At 44.2% G+C, this 14821-nt stretch overlaps 1 non-coding gene across 1 annotated transcript; it reads left to right on the top strand.

Annotated features, from left to right (window-relative positions):
* The first annotated feature begins 3547 nt into the window (after positions 1-3547).
* On the top strand, positions 3548-3629 carry trnal-uag (transfer RNA leucine (anticodon UAG)). The gene has a single exon. It is a non-coding gene; the product is annotated as a tRNA-Leu (tRNA).
* The last annotated feature ends 11192 nt before the right edge of the window (positions 3630-14821 follow it).

The raw sequence follows: 14821 nt of genomic DNA, 5'->3' as shown, positions 1-14821 counted from the left end.
TGCATATTTTTAAGTACAAGCTACTGTGCACTTCTGGGAGTATAACAGGTTCGATATAAAGTGGCAAAAATATAAAAGGGGAAAATACCCCAGACTGCATGTAAAGCCCTCGTTGTGACTGTTTTAGATAAAATGGCGTACTATGCACGAAATGTTGCAGAAACACAATCTGATATTTTGATACAGGTAGGCCAGTGCTTCCAAAGCATGCAGGTGTAGAACAGGACTTAATGCATTTTTATACAAAAATTTGTGTTCTATATTCTGGTCGCTTGCAGATTAGAATGGCATATGTTTAGCAATAATATTATTTATGGTACCTGAAAGTTTCAGGTTGTTGCACAAAGCTAAGGTATGCGTATACGTGATCTGACAACTGGAATCAATTTCCTGTCGTTAAACTCTGTTTATTTTTAAGTTGAGGCCCAGGATCCAAATCTTCAGTTCTGATTTTTTAAAGTGATATCTTTCCTTCCTGTCGTGGAAGTCACACGATGTGAGCAATTGTTTTTTTTTACGTTGCGATCCAAAGAGCCTCAGACACACAGTCTAACAGTAACCAAACCAGAATGGATTCTTCTGTGAGCTCATTCTCACTCCCTGTGCTGAAAACAGAATAATTTCTTCCCCGAACATCGTCTACAGATCACTTGTGCGCTTTTAATCTTCTCGCAGCTACGGGCGAGACTGACGCTCATGATATTGTAACGCAACGGGGGCTCAGGCGGGTGCCTTTGCCGCATCAGGTCGGCCCCACACTGTCCGGGGCTCGAACCCGGGACTTCCGCGTCTCTCTGCAGCAACCTAGCCCCGTGAGCTAAAGAGAGATCTCTCTACAGCCCAGTAGCTGTAGTCCTGCTATCACAGGGAAGGGCGGTGACGTCACCTGCTCTGGTACGCCGGCTCTTACACAGTACCTGTCGGCCGTAAGCGTTACAAAATGAAGGCACCCGCTGGAACACATTCTCTAACTCTCACAATCGCGACAGACTTCGCTTTTTAAAAAAAAAAGTAGATATAGCCCTGAAAAAAGCATTAGCTTTATCAGTTTTTACATTAATCTATTTTGAATCAAAGTTTGATTTTTTTTATTGCATTTTACATTATAATAATCATTATTGCTTACACTTATATAGCGCTGTTCTGGATACTCCACTCAATGCGCTTTACAGGTAATGGGGACTCCCCTCCACCACCACCATTCTCCTGAATGATCACAGAGAGTCAGGACCTTGGTTTTACGTCTCAGCCGAAGGACGACACCTGTTTACAGTTTAGTGTCCCCGTCATTGTACTGGGGTATTAGGACCCGCATGGACCGCAGGGTGTGCGCCCAGTGACAAAAACCAGACGTGTGTCGGGCTCGGCTGCGAGCAGGACAATGACGTCACGGGGACAAAGTAGAGGAAATCAAAACGGTTCTATAAAAGACCTGTGTCAGCTGTTGGTTTGCACTCTGGACTCTAAATCCTCCGATCTGATTTTAAATCTCTCTAATACCTGAGCTGCGGCTTCTTCAGAGTATTTATTCGTATACTTATTATGTGTAAGTGTATAGATTAAACCTTTCATATATTGTTCAGTTTAAATCAAAATGCTTTACTAATACAAGAGAGAAGTATAGTATGAAGGATGTGACAAATTTATGATTTCTTGGAACAAAACGGTTTTTATTTGCGTTCGAAACGAAGAGGAATTTTTGCGCAAACCAAACCCTTTGTCTTTTTTAGAGTGATTTTTAAACAGACAAAAATGTAGAAAACATGTTTTTTTAGCCCTACAATAGCAGGGTCAGTGACGTAATGAATAATGCGTCAGGCCTCGCGTCAGAAGATTATAGGTACGACTGCCGTCTGGCTCATTGTGTTTATACCACTTACATTCTTTTATATAAATGAACTGCACCTGAAAGCTATAGAAAACACTTTGGGTAAGTTGTCTGCAGCCTCATGCGAATTTCGACAACTTACCCAAAACACTGTACTGTCTGGAGATCAGCTCCAGCTCTGAACTCAATTGCAATGAAAAACCATGCGTAACAAAACTGGAGAACAGCTGAACTTGTGCTCAGTTCGGTGATGAGGGTTCAGAACTGTCGTTGTTGTAATTAGCACGAACTGCACAGGCTCTGAATCAGACCATGTCAATTAGTCTGATCAGTGTAGGACACGTTAATGTAGAATTATTAATAGGTTTATTAGTTAGTTAGTTCAGGTTTACCCACCTGAACTAATGTAGAATTATTACTTGGTCTGTCTCTTGTTTGTATATAAATGAATGTCTCTGACAACTTAATGTTAGTTTTTAATTTAGTTTTACGATGTAGGTCAGGCGTTGACATATGCAAGAGTATACGAAATGTCTCACTCCTGATTCAACTCATGTTCTATAGGAGATTGGCGATTCCTCCTCTTTCTCGTAAACCATATCAGAACAGAAGCCCGTGTCACCCAGCTGTGATTCAAGATCGACTCGCATCTTTATCCCTTTTTTGTTCGTGATCATTATTTTCTTTAGTTATGATCAATATTGAACTTTTTTGAAATGAAATGACAATAATCAAACATGCAGGCAGATTTTTGAAAAGTATTCGGAATTGACAGGGTGCCCCTTTGGAACAGTCGTCAGAAAATGTGAGAAAATGAAAGATTTTATGTAAGCTCTCACACAAAGCATTGAAGATTGGAATCTGTTAAAAAGCTACCCGTCTCCCAATGATAGGTAGGGATACACACCATGACTCGAATAGACTCAGCGAACTTTAACACCTATGATATTACGAGTGCTTTGCACGTGTCGAATTTCAAGAAGGAACTACTACAACAGTTGTGGACATAATTCATTACCACCGGCAAAGTCCAATGCCGGCAACTTCTGAGAAAATAATGTTCACTCATGGAATTTGGTCTTTGAACGGCTGGCGGGAAAATTCATTTATACTCCTGTTGCACCCTCAGCTGAAACATGTTAAAATAACAATGCAGATTTGTTGGAGAACTTGACAAGAATTATTGTGTTAGCACTGTATGTATTCTGGTATATTTACTTTAATTTTAATATAAATGTAAACATGCATGCTGTATAATCTATTGTAATTTTAAAATATGTTAGCTGACGATGCGAGGGGGGCTATTATACCTTGTGAAACACGCAAGGAACTGTAAAAAAGGCTGGTATTTGAAAAAAATTGGCGATCACAAGAAAACCACAATTTATGTGGTATTATCATCAATATCCTTCAAAATCTATGTTCAAATGAAGGATTTAAAGAAACTATGAAAAAAGCAACAGTAATAACAGAGGATTTTGATTTTTGTAAGTCAGTAGATCGATGTAGAGTTGCGCCCCTACAAACAGCACAAAGGATGAGACCCACCTCTTTCATTATTGCTGTTTGTGCCGGTGAAAGTAGCATTTGTGCTATTGAAAGCATCTCGGAAGATGAAGGTGCAGTCACTTCCACGTCATATCATTAGATCTGATGACAAGAGCTGAAGCCCCCGGCATTTTCCAAGCCAGCAATGGGAGGAAGGTGGATATGGAGGAAGGTAGCGTGGCCGAGCAGTCTAAGGTGCTGGATTTAGGCTCCAGTCTCTCTGGGGGTGTGGGTTCGAATCCCACCGCTGCCAAATGTTAGTGTTTTAAGACCTGCAATACAATCAGTAAAAGCGCTTTTTGTTAGGCTGCAGGAGGTGTTTAGAGATAGACTTTCTAAAAGACAGGCTTAACATCAAGGCAGAAAAAATATTTTGTTTTCTCAACAGAAATTCTCTTTGGCACGTTCAGCTTTATGTAGGGAACAACATCTGCCGAGATCACTTTTGAGGCAGTGCACATGATAGTGTGCCGGCAAGTACATTTAATATTGGCTGTGGTGGTGAGCTGCTTTTGTCTGTGAAACTTTTAATTCTTCACGCCGAATCGTTGGCAGGGGTAATAGCTTATCTTTGAACATAGCGCTCCATTAGAAATACTTTGTTCGTGCTCAAAAGAGATCAGAGGATTAACTTCATGAATTCACATAGCATACCTTACAGGAAAAAATTAAAAGGGGAATTGATTGTGCTTCCTGATGTTGTTCCTGTGGTTTCTTTGGATACAGAGGTGAATATTCTTTGACGTTCTGCTAGAGTATCCACTGGGTGGGCTTTATCAATCAGCTCGGATAGGTCATCAGTGCTCCGTTTCCGGAAAATAATCAGCACTGTCGTTTTTTCCTGTGCTGTCTTTTAAAACATATAAGATCACGAGTTTACAGATTTCTCCAAATAACAACTATACATTTTAACCCAGCAGTTAGCATTCCTTCAATCCAATAGTTTTACTCCTGGTAAAAAGCAGCGAAATATATAGAGAGATGATATTCAAATATTTCAACATTCTTATTGGATTACCTGTATGGATATATCGCTCAGAATTCCTAATATGATTTTGAGTTCAGTTTTGCTTTACTACTTTCAGAGTCTTTTATTGACCTTGCTGAAGCAGAGAAGTGACATAATCACAAATGCGACCTACCTGTGCTGCTGTTTTTGGTTAATAATGATTAAAAAAAACAGCTCCTTGCATTAAGAGCAAGAGCAACCAACACGCTCGTTGGCTGTGTTTGGTATTTTCTGTGGTGCTCTTCCTCAGCTGCAAAGTTATTTGGCGAGCAAAGAACTCTGAGAAGGAGTCTGAATCCGTCAACAACACAGGAATTCTAAGATCGCACTGCCGTCTTGTGTACAGAGATCTGCTTTTGCCTTATAGAGTGTTTTGGTGTTTAAGAACACGTATCCTACCTTGAATGCTAGTTTCAAAAGATATGTTACCGGATCACAGATTTTCTTGAAAAGATTTGGGGATGCACTTACCGGGATTCAAACCCGGCTCAATTATTTAGAAGGCACCTATACCACCAACGCACTTCTGAGAAACACCGGCACATTTCCGCAATCCTCCCTCTCACCTACAAAGTTATGAAGAGACAGACGTCCAATGAAAACTAATTTGATTCACTCAAGGCTCCGCTCTTTTATTGTGATGTCATTTTAATTAATGTTAGCTGTGATAAGGTGTTGTTTCTGTCTCTTAAAGTTTAAGTCTGCTCCTTTCTTCCTGGTTTAGAAATAACATGTTTCATGATTGTTTACAAACACCACTATCAATTATTTGTCCAGCTCTAACACCTGTGTGCGTTGACAAGGCATCTCCAAAGGACATATTAAATAACATGATCCTTCCTGTTACCATTCCTGTGGTTGGAGCGTTGTTTCGCCCTTTTTTGTTCTTCTACAATGTTTGCAGACAGGACTTTATCACTCGAGTTGTACAAAACAAGTCGGTCCATGAAAATCATCTGTACTGCTGTTGTTCTATGCGTAGTTTAATCAAGGTAGTCGAGTGAGGAGGTAAAAAAGCACTCCCCGTCGATAAATCAATCATCGTCGCCCGTGTGACTGGATATAAAAATAATGGATTCATTTTAACCAATCTCTGGAAGCTTCAATGCGGTTATTTTTCCTTCCTTATTTCTTCATTCCTATGAATTTACTCTGTAGTAGAGGAAACATAAAAGTGGGAAACTGCAGGCATCCTTCGTTAGTGGTGGATTGTGTTCAGAGAGCATCAGCACATCTCAGTTCCGTTAATAAGTCTGTTGGGGATATACCTCAGTGGTAGAGCGCATGCTTCGCGTGTATGAGGTCCTGGCATCTCCAGGTGCTTTATATTTCTGTGCTCACATTGCAATCTTCTGTTGAATGTGAACTCTTTGCTCATGTTCATAGAGAGCCAAGTTCACACAATTAAACTCAGGCACACTCGAAGTGCTACGGTGTTGCTCTGCTGTTTTAAATGTACCTCTAAAGCATTTAGTTCTGTTAACTACCAAATGATTTGAACTAATTTTATGTTATATTCAGGAAATCCAGAGGTCTTCAGACGTGTCGTGGCTGTTGAAGAAGACACCTTTTGAATCTCACCCGGGATTTCTTGAGAGATCATTCAGTGAGCGAGTCCTCCCTCTGGACTCCACACTGAGCTGAAAACTGCGCGAATTCCATTGTACAACCGAGAAAAAAACTGATGGACCAAACAACGACATTTGATGATTACAAGAAATTCAAGAAACACAACAGTCCGAACACAGGTTTGAATCCCGAACGCTTAATTTAAAAGACAAAGCGAAGGATACGACCTGTAAACTCTCTTTGTGTCTTACAGTTTATGATATAAAAAATCTTACTTTCAGAATAATTTCTTGCTGCTGATAGACTGTTTATTGAATTTTAACAAAATGTTTTTTAATTTTTAACAAAAAAGTGTGCACACTTATAGAACCAAGGAATTGAAAGTTTTTTTTAATTGTTGTTCCAAAAAATGTTCCATTTGTTTTCATTCTTGATGTTGTTGATTAAAAGATCTTATTAAATGCGAAAAAATCTGAATGTGAAAAAAGGTCAAAATGCTATTGAAAAAATCAGTAATGTGAGGAAAGATGAATTGTGGGAGCCCCTTTCCTCCCCATGTCATGCTGTATTTCTCACTCATTCTACTGGGAGTGGTGCCGTCGCTTCTGGATAAAGTCTGTCAGTAGACATTCCAGACGGGTCAGGTACTGTATGACTGCGCTTCGGCACAAGAAGAGACATGTGACTTGTGAGGATCACGACAGTGTCATTCACCATCCAGAGCCCGGATAGCTCAGTCGGTCGAGCATCAGACTTTTAATCTGAGGGTCCAAGGTTCAAGTCCCTGTTTGGGCGTTTGTGTTTTCCTTAAGTGTATTGTGAATTTAATTATAAATCGTATTTTATCTTCCACTCTTCTAGCTGTACTGTCGATATTTTAAAAGTTAATCACTTGTATTTTCTTTAGTGTTTCCTTTCACAAACCGAAAATGTTCAAGACTATTTTGTCACCACACTCCACGTAGATAATCACAGGAAAAGAAAAGGAAACGCAGTGAGGAGCTCACACAGTGAGTACTCTTGAATACAACAAAAGGAAAGGCACACTGTACATCTGCGGAACATCACGTCCGAGTTTACAGTGACGGCTTCTATTTCCACTGATGAATGAGACAGATTCATGAGGAGATCCTACGCACAACTAAGCGAACACATCGCTATTTCGGTCTGATGTAGAGGCTCCATTTGTGTCAGCAGTACTATAAATGTAAGTCTTATACACTTTCGGGGGCTGCATCTGTAGCGCTTCATCTAAGAAGACTGTTTTACTTTACCACACGGTTACATTCACCCACCCAATTTATTCTCAGAATACCCAATGGCTCAATAACCCTGTTTTCCCCTGGGAACCACCAGTGTACAGTCCCATTCCATTCAAAAATATAACAAATATATTAAATTAATATATTCAATGAACAAATATATTCAATGAACTGTGTAACACAAAACTGAAGCTGTTTTTCGGGATGGCTGAGTGGTTAAGGTGTTGGACTTAAGCCCAATAAGCAAATGTCTATGTGGGTTCAATCCCTGCTCCTGTAACTTGTTTTTGAAGTGACAGAACACTTTGAAGATTTACACTCTATTAAAATATGTATTTACTAAATTTCAGTTCTCTTCACTCCCTGGGATAACTGAACTCTCACTATCACATACTTAAGGCTTTACATGCATTAGCTGTGATACAGCTCCTAATAAAGACAGAATGAAACTGTATCAATAATAAATGACATGTTTTAAACAAACGTGTATTGATAAACTTCATTAATAATAAAAGTGGTGTGACGGGAAAGCAAATTAAATATTACAATGATATTCCAAGCAACTGATGTGTGCCGGAACCAAATGTCATCCACTGTGGGCTTTGTAAATTGTTTAAAAATTGTAAGTGAAGTTGAGATAATTAACAATTTGTTGAATCCTGCAGTTACAGATTAAAATGTGAGAAGATTTTCTCTGGGTTTATCTCTGTCCTAGTGCCTGATGTGAATATGCTGAACGCAGTGTCTTTGATTTATGTACTCAAACAACCAAAGAATCCCATTCTTGTCATCCAATGGTTTGTCAAACGTGATTTTTTCAAAGTGGGTGCGATTTCGTTTAGTCTTTCGCTCTTGTACTAGAGCAGTAATGTTTCTAGACACGCATGAGCATGGTATAGCAGGCTGACAGCAGGAACACGTGGCCCACAAGCAGTGACAGTATCAGAGGTGTCTGCAGTATGTTGGTTTGTGAGCAGCGATAAAATAAAATGCAGAGGAAGCAGGTGTGCCTGCATTAATAAAGCTCCATCGATCGGAAAAAGTAACAGAAGAACCAACCTAAATCCAACAGACAGTTTCTGCAGCTGAAATCACAGGCAAAACTGCCTCAGGCTTGAATTCACAACCTCAGCATGACTTCACTATGTACTGCTATATAAGTACGATGCACTGACCAACTGTGCCACTGGAGCTGCACAATGGGTTTGTTACATGTCTTAGATGTATTTATTGGAAGGTTGCAGAAATCATAAATCACTGATTTCATTATCTGCATGTTTAATATCCAGGAGAGAGAACTCCTTCAGGTTCTACAGCTCATAAGTGCACTTTAAGAAGTCTGCTTTTGTGAGATGGATCTCCGAGGTGCAGCTTTTTTCTTATTACTAAAGATACCTCTACATTGTAAACTATTTGAAGACCTAGAAAAAGGAACATGGCGTTAGTTGAAATAAGCACTGAATGGGTTAAAACCCACGCTCTTTGAATTGCTAAAGCGATGCCTTGAGGAGAATAAATCAACATACTGTATTCACATAGGTCACTCGGCCACGGACAAGAACGATCAGCTACCACCACTATTATTATCATTATTATTATTATTCAACCATTTGGGGAACAATACAGTTGAACAATCCCACTGTTCTTATGGCAAGAAAAATAACATGAGACCACTGTAAGAGGACGAGTGTTGTAATTGTTTGAACAATTGATTTCTATTTTTACCTCTTATGGGCGACCCTGTGGTATTTCTTTTTCTCTTCGTTGTTGTGCACGGGCTAGTTCTGCAGCGATATTTGCCGCAGAAATTTCTGCGCAGCTCCGTATTAAATCTGTTTTCAACTGCAATGGACAGAAGACGACTCCAGTAGATAGCTGTGTAGTTCTGTAGGACCACACACGACACAGTGATAGTGCGGCTCTTAATGGGCTGGTACACAGACCACATGAGAGGCAAGCAAAACGCTTTTAAAATTCCAAAGGCTCACCAAGTCAGAGGAACAGCAATGAACTGAAAAGATCTGTTACAGACGTCTATGTCAACCTCTTTAGAGCTATAAATGCCATTTGTTTAATTTATCTGTAGATTAACACTCCCAAGTAACAGCACTTTACAGTATATTAATGTTAATTCCGCTGGTGGACATTAGCTGGTGTTTTTTGTAACAATTTGTTTGCTCTGCTGTAAGGAATAATAATAATAACATCACTTTATTAACCCTTTACAATTTATTGCATTAGGAATGATCTTTTTGCATACCCCAGCTTGCTCTCCATGAGGCACACAGATAAGGAGAGAGCCTGGGGTCAGAGCACAGGATCTGCCATTGTATGGTGCCCTGGAGCAGTTGGGGTTAAGGGCCTTGCTCAGGCCTTGCTCGCTTCTCGGCCTTTTGGCTAAGATCAAGTTCAAGTGGCATGCCCGCAGTTCTTGTCTTACCAAAGGTCTAGAAGGCGATCGAAGATCCTGAAGAGTGCTTGAGCTGGTATCGCTCTAGGTTGAGCCTAGGGGGTTAAGGCCAAGCAGCAGCTGAGCTGGGTGGGATCCGGCAGCAACGTTCTCTCTCTCTGCTCTCTCCTCTCCTCTCCCCTCCCCCTTTCTCTTGCTCCGCCTCCTTGGCCTCTTGGCTGGGAGTAGGTATACGTGGCCTGCCCGCGGTGCCTGCTTTCTTCCTCGAGACTCGGAAGCGCTATCCGCTCCCTCTCTCTCTCGCTCTCTCTCTCTATCCCTCTCTCTCTGCCTCCTTGGCCTCTTGGCTGGGAGTAGGTACACGTGGCCTGCCCGCGGTGCCTGCTTTCTCCCTTGAGACTCGGAAGCGCTATCCGCTCCCTCTCTCTCTCGCTCTCTCTCTCTGCCTCCTTGGCCTCTTGGCTGGGAGCAGGTACACGTGGCCTGCCCGCGGTGCTTGCTTTCCACCTTGAGACTCGGAAGCGCTATCCGCTCCCTCTCTCTCTCGCTCTCTCTCTCTGCCTCCTTGGCCTCTTGGCTGGGAGCAGGTACACGTGGCCTGCCCGCGGTGCTTGCTTTCTTCCTCGAGACCCGGAAGCACTTTCCGCTCTCCTCTCTCTCTCTCTCCTCCTGCGCCTGCACCTAGCTGGGCTCTGCCCGCAAGGACAAAAGCCAGGGCTCCCTCGCTGCTTCTTTAGCTCCCTTTGCTCTCCCGCTTTTCCTCCTTTTTTTTCCCTCTTCTCTCCCTCAGAGATGGCAGACAAGAGGACACTGATCCGGTTCCACTGGACAAAGAAGACCGAGACAATGCCGACTGCGAAGACCTTCTTCATGACTTTCCTTAGAGGGATCTTGCAGTTGGTGGCCGGAGACCTCTACTGCCTCCAGGACAACAAGGCAGAGAGGTACATGGAGGCCTACATGGCCACGGACGCCTCATATGAAAAGGCAACGAGACTAATCAGGGAAAAAGGTAAGCACCCCGGTTTCTCTGATTTTAGGCCGGAGCCTATGAGGAAGACAAACCAGAGGACCATCACGGTTTGCACATACAACCCCTACGTACCTACGGAATGGATAACAGCGTACCTAGGGAGGTATGTAACCGTGGTGGGAAAACCAACTGAGATCAGGGACGAAGGCATCTGGTACGGCAAACGCCAGTACCGAGTCCTCCTAAAAGAGGACCCAGAGGGCGTCGACGGTTTCCAGCACCCCCCGGCTCGCTTCAACATCGGAGCCGACAGGGGGTACCTTTACTACCCCAGGATGCCGGACTTTTGCAGCAAGTGCAGACAGTCCGGCCACAAAGCCAACACATGTGACATCGTCAGATGTCACAACTGTAACGAGGACGGGCACCTGGCAAAAACCTGCCGGGCAGCCAAAAAGTGTGACGGATGCGGCGCCGAGGGACACCTCCTTCGCCAATGCAAGGTAAGCAAACCTTCGTTTGCGCAGGTGGTGGAAGCCAGCAGGCAGAAACCGGTCTCCAAACAAAGGGAGAGGGGTGAGAACAAAGAACCCGCACCTCCCCCGCTGAGGACCGAAACTGCCGAGGCCACACCCCCAGCCGCATCGGTGCCACAAGATGGCCGCCAGGAAGAAGGACAAAATGGCCGACCGGAGGAAGAGCCCTGGATAACTCCCAGCAAAAAGGGAAAGCGAAAGCGGGAGAAGAGACCCAGGGCGGACCCACCTTCGGAAGGACAAAAGAAAAGAGTGGTAAGGGAGAACCGTTTCCTCGCCCTAGAGGAAACGGAACTTTCTTCCCTCGAGGCCCAGGAACAACCGGAGGAGGCAGCCCAGGAAATGGAAACCCTCCCCCACGAGGCCCAAGGACGACAGGAAGTGACAACGGAACCCCCCTCCCCCGAGTCCCACGGACAACAGGAGGAGGCAGCCCAGGAAGAGGTAACCCCCTCCCCCGAGGCCCAGGGGCAACAGGAAGAGGCAGCACAGGAAGTCGGAACCCCCTCCCCCGAGGCCCAGGAACAACAGGAAGAGGAAGCCCAGGAATTGGAGCCCCCCTCCCCCGAGGCCCAGGAGAAACCGGAGGCTCCCGAAACTCCCAGAAAAAGGGAAGAAAGGAGTCTTCCCGAAGCGGTGGCGGAGAGTATCCTCGAGGAAGACGAGGATTACTTCGAGGCCGCCCTGGAGCCCGGACTGATGGTAGGGCTGGACCTGTCCAGCATGTTTACTTTTCAGTCCCCTGCGAGACCGGGAGGGAGCCCAGCATATTCCCCCCAGGACCCGAACGAGAGGAGATACATCTAGGCTAAACAGTGCCCAGATGTAGACTCCCAGGTTTCAACTGTAAGTACAGAGAGGAGGTTTAACTTTCACTAGTTTAATCATGACTGTGAAACTAACCTTCCTTACAACTAACGTGAGAGGGCTGAGAGACCCAGTGAAAAGACGGGGAGTCTTTCATGATCTGGCCTCAAAGGCTTTCTCAGTTTGTTTCTTACAGGAGGTCCACCTGAAGGATGAAAGCGACAAGCTGACATTCTCCAGGGAATGGACGAAGGGAGAATCATGCTGGAGCGTAGGAGGGGTCCACTCTTCCGGAGTGGGAATCCTCCTCGGAAACCCAGAGATGGCGCTGGTCTCCTCCTTCTCGGTGGTGCAGGGCCGGATCCTGGTCGCAGACATCGACTGGAGGGGGCAGAAGTTGAGAGCGATTAACGTCTATGCTCCGACGGAACCCTCTACCCGGAAGGAAGTGTTTGCTGACCTGGCCAGCTGCTGCACCACCAACAGACAGGTGGTGCTCGGCGGGGACTTCAACGTCGACCGGGAGAAGGGGAGCGACGCTAGCTCGGCAGAGCTGGGGTCGCCCCTCAAGCAGTTCTCCCTGGTAGACGGCTTCAGACGGTGCCGCCCTAACGACGCCGGAACGACCTGGAAGAACTCCCGGGGAGTGTGCAGCCGCCTGGACTACATCTTCCTGCACACCACCTGCTCCCTGGAGTCAGCGACGGTGTCCCCGGCGTGGTATTCCGACCACGAGCGCTTGACGGTGGTGGCTAACACTAGCCTGCCGGCATTCGGTCGTGGGTACTGGAAGCTGAACCGAGAGATACTGGAGGAAGACGACTTCAGGGCACTGTTCCGGAAGGACTACGCGAGCTGGGTCGACCTGAGGGACGGCTACAGCTCCGTGGTGGAATGGTGGGAGTCGGTGAAGGACAGGACCCGAACCCTGACGCAGACGTACTGCAGACGGAAGGCGGCCAGGGAGAGGAAGGAAGCTGCACGACTCCAGAGGCAACTCGAGGAGGAGTACAGCTCGTCTAACGGGGGAGGAGCCTTCAATTCAGCCCGGGCACGGGACCTGAAGGAGAGGCTCCGCAACCTGCACACCGAGAAAGCCAAGGCTTTCCTGGTCAAGGCACAAAGGGAGCATTATGAAAATAATGAAACCTGTTCAAAGTTTTCAGGCTCTTTAGCATTTTCCTTCACATATGGAAAAAGTTCTATGTGTTCTTGTCACATTTCTCCAAGTAGATAATCTACACAAGAATGCATGTAACAGTACAGGACATACACTGAGGAATTCGCGCAGCTTTCAGCTCAGTGCAGAGTCCAGAGGGAGGAATCGTTCCGCCGTCGTTTTTCGGAGAGTTACTGTGTGAGCTGTGTACTTTTGCGATGTTTTTTTTCTGATTAAAGTATATTTTATAAGAAAAAAAAATAAGGGCCTTGCTCAGGAGCCCAGTGGAGTAGGATTCCTCTGCTGGCAGAGGGATTTGAATGAGCAACCTTCCAACCACAGGCGCATATCCTTAGCCACAGAGCCACTGCTCCACCCCAAGTATGTAAAGTAAAGTATAGTAAAAAATATACAGTATATAAAGCACGCAAACTTAAATGTTCAAAGTTTTCAGGCTCTTTTGCATTTTCCTTCACATATGGAAAAAGTTCTATGTGTTCTTGTCACATTTCTCCAAGTAGATAATCTACACAAGAGTGCATGTAACAGTACAGGACATACACTGAGGAATTCGCGCAGCTTTCAGCTCAGTGCAGAGTCCAGAGGGAGGAATCGCTCGCTGAACGATTTCTCAGGAAATCTTGGTTGAGATTCAACAGGTGCTTCTTCAACAGCTACGACATGTTGGAAGACTCATCGAAGTCTGAAGAGATCAGCCTCTGTGACAGAGTGTCCAGTGACACTAACTAACTGTCCTACTGTTCTCTGCTAATGTAGAGGGTGAATGTTGATTTAGGTGAATGTAAGGTTTCTTTCTTGTAAAATATTTTCGAGCGTATTTTTGCTGCTGAAAATTAATCTTGTGTATTTGAATGAATTCTGATATTGTCACCTAATTCTATACATTGTTTCATCAAACTAGAACATTTAGAGGAGCTCAATTGCATTAATTAATTGCATAGTGATATTATTTCTTGCCGTTTAAATACTTCAGTCAAAACTGTAGAGAAGTTGCTCCTGTTTTCACCATTATAAGAACTGTGATGCACCAGTATTATTTACTCTCATAAAAGTATTGTAATTGTATTGTTCTGTTCCGTTACAGCCTTGAGTGACACAAATCTTCTCCTTTACTGCACTACACTTCTCCAGAGGCCAGTTCAGCACACAAGGAACCTCAGTCAAACAAACACTGCAATCATTTGATAAATGCCATTTCTCATCCTTTCTCTTAGTGTTGGTGCTACTATTGTATACAAAGGAGGCGACTTGACAATGAAAGGTGTAATCATCTTAAAGAGAGTCTTCATGAAGGTGTGTGTCGGCAAGCTCTCCTCTGGCAATTGACCGGGCTTGTGAAGAAACCAATCTCATTCAACAACCATACAAATTGCACAGCTTAAGGCACATGAAGCACAATTCGTGGGCTAATTGACACAAAACAATGTCACTTCACATTATCCACAAAGCTGTTTTGCTTGTTTACCACCTCTTCCTACATTACAGTGAGCACATACTGTATATTTCAGTATCTTTTATTTACCTTACTATTTTACTGTCCCTTTCACCCATGTGGAGATGTATCCACAGCCAAAACCCCGTTTCGCCCTACGTTTGTGCCAGTTTTACAATCGGTGTAGGAGCCTGCCTTACAGAGGTCCAGTGGCACAGTTGGTCAGTGTGTGGTATGCATGTAGCTGTGCACAGTGGAGTTATAATG

Source organism: Atractosteus spatula, chromosome 10 (genome assembly GCF_055471065.1).
Source record: "Atractosteus spatula isolate fAtrSpa1 chromosome 10, fAtrSpa1.hap1, whole genome shotgun sequence".
Taxonomy (NCBI): domain Eukaryota; kingdom Metazoa; phylum Chordata; class Actinopteri; order Semionotiformes; family Lepisosteidae; genus Atractosteus; species Atractosteus spatula.
The sequence above is the reverse complement of the archived record's forward strand: the minus strand, read 5'-3'. Positions and strand labels throughout refer to the sequence as shown.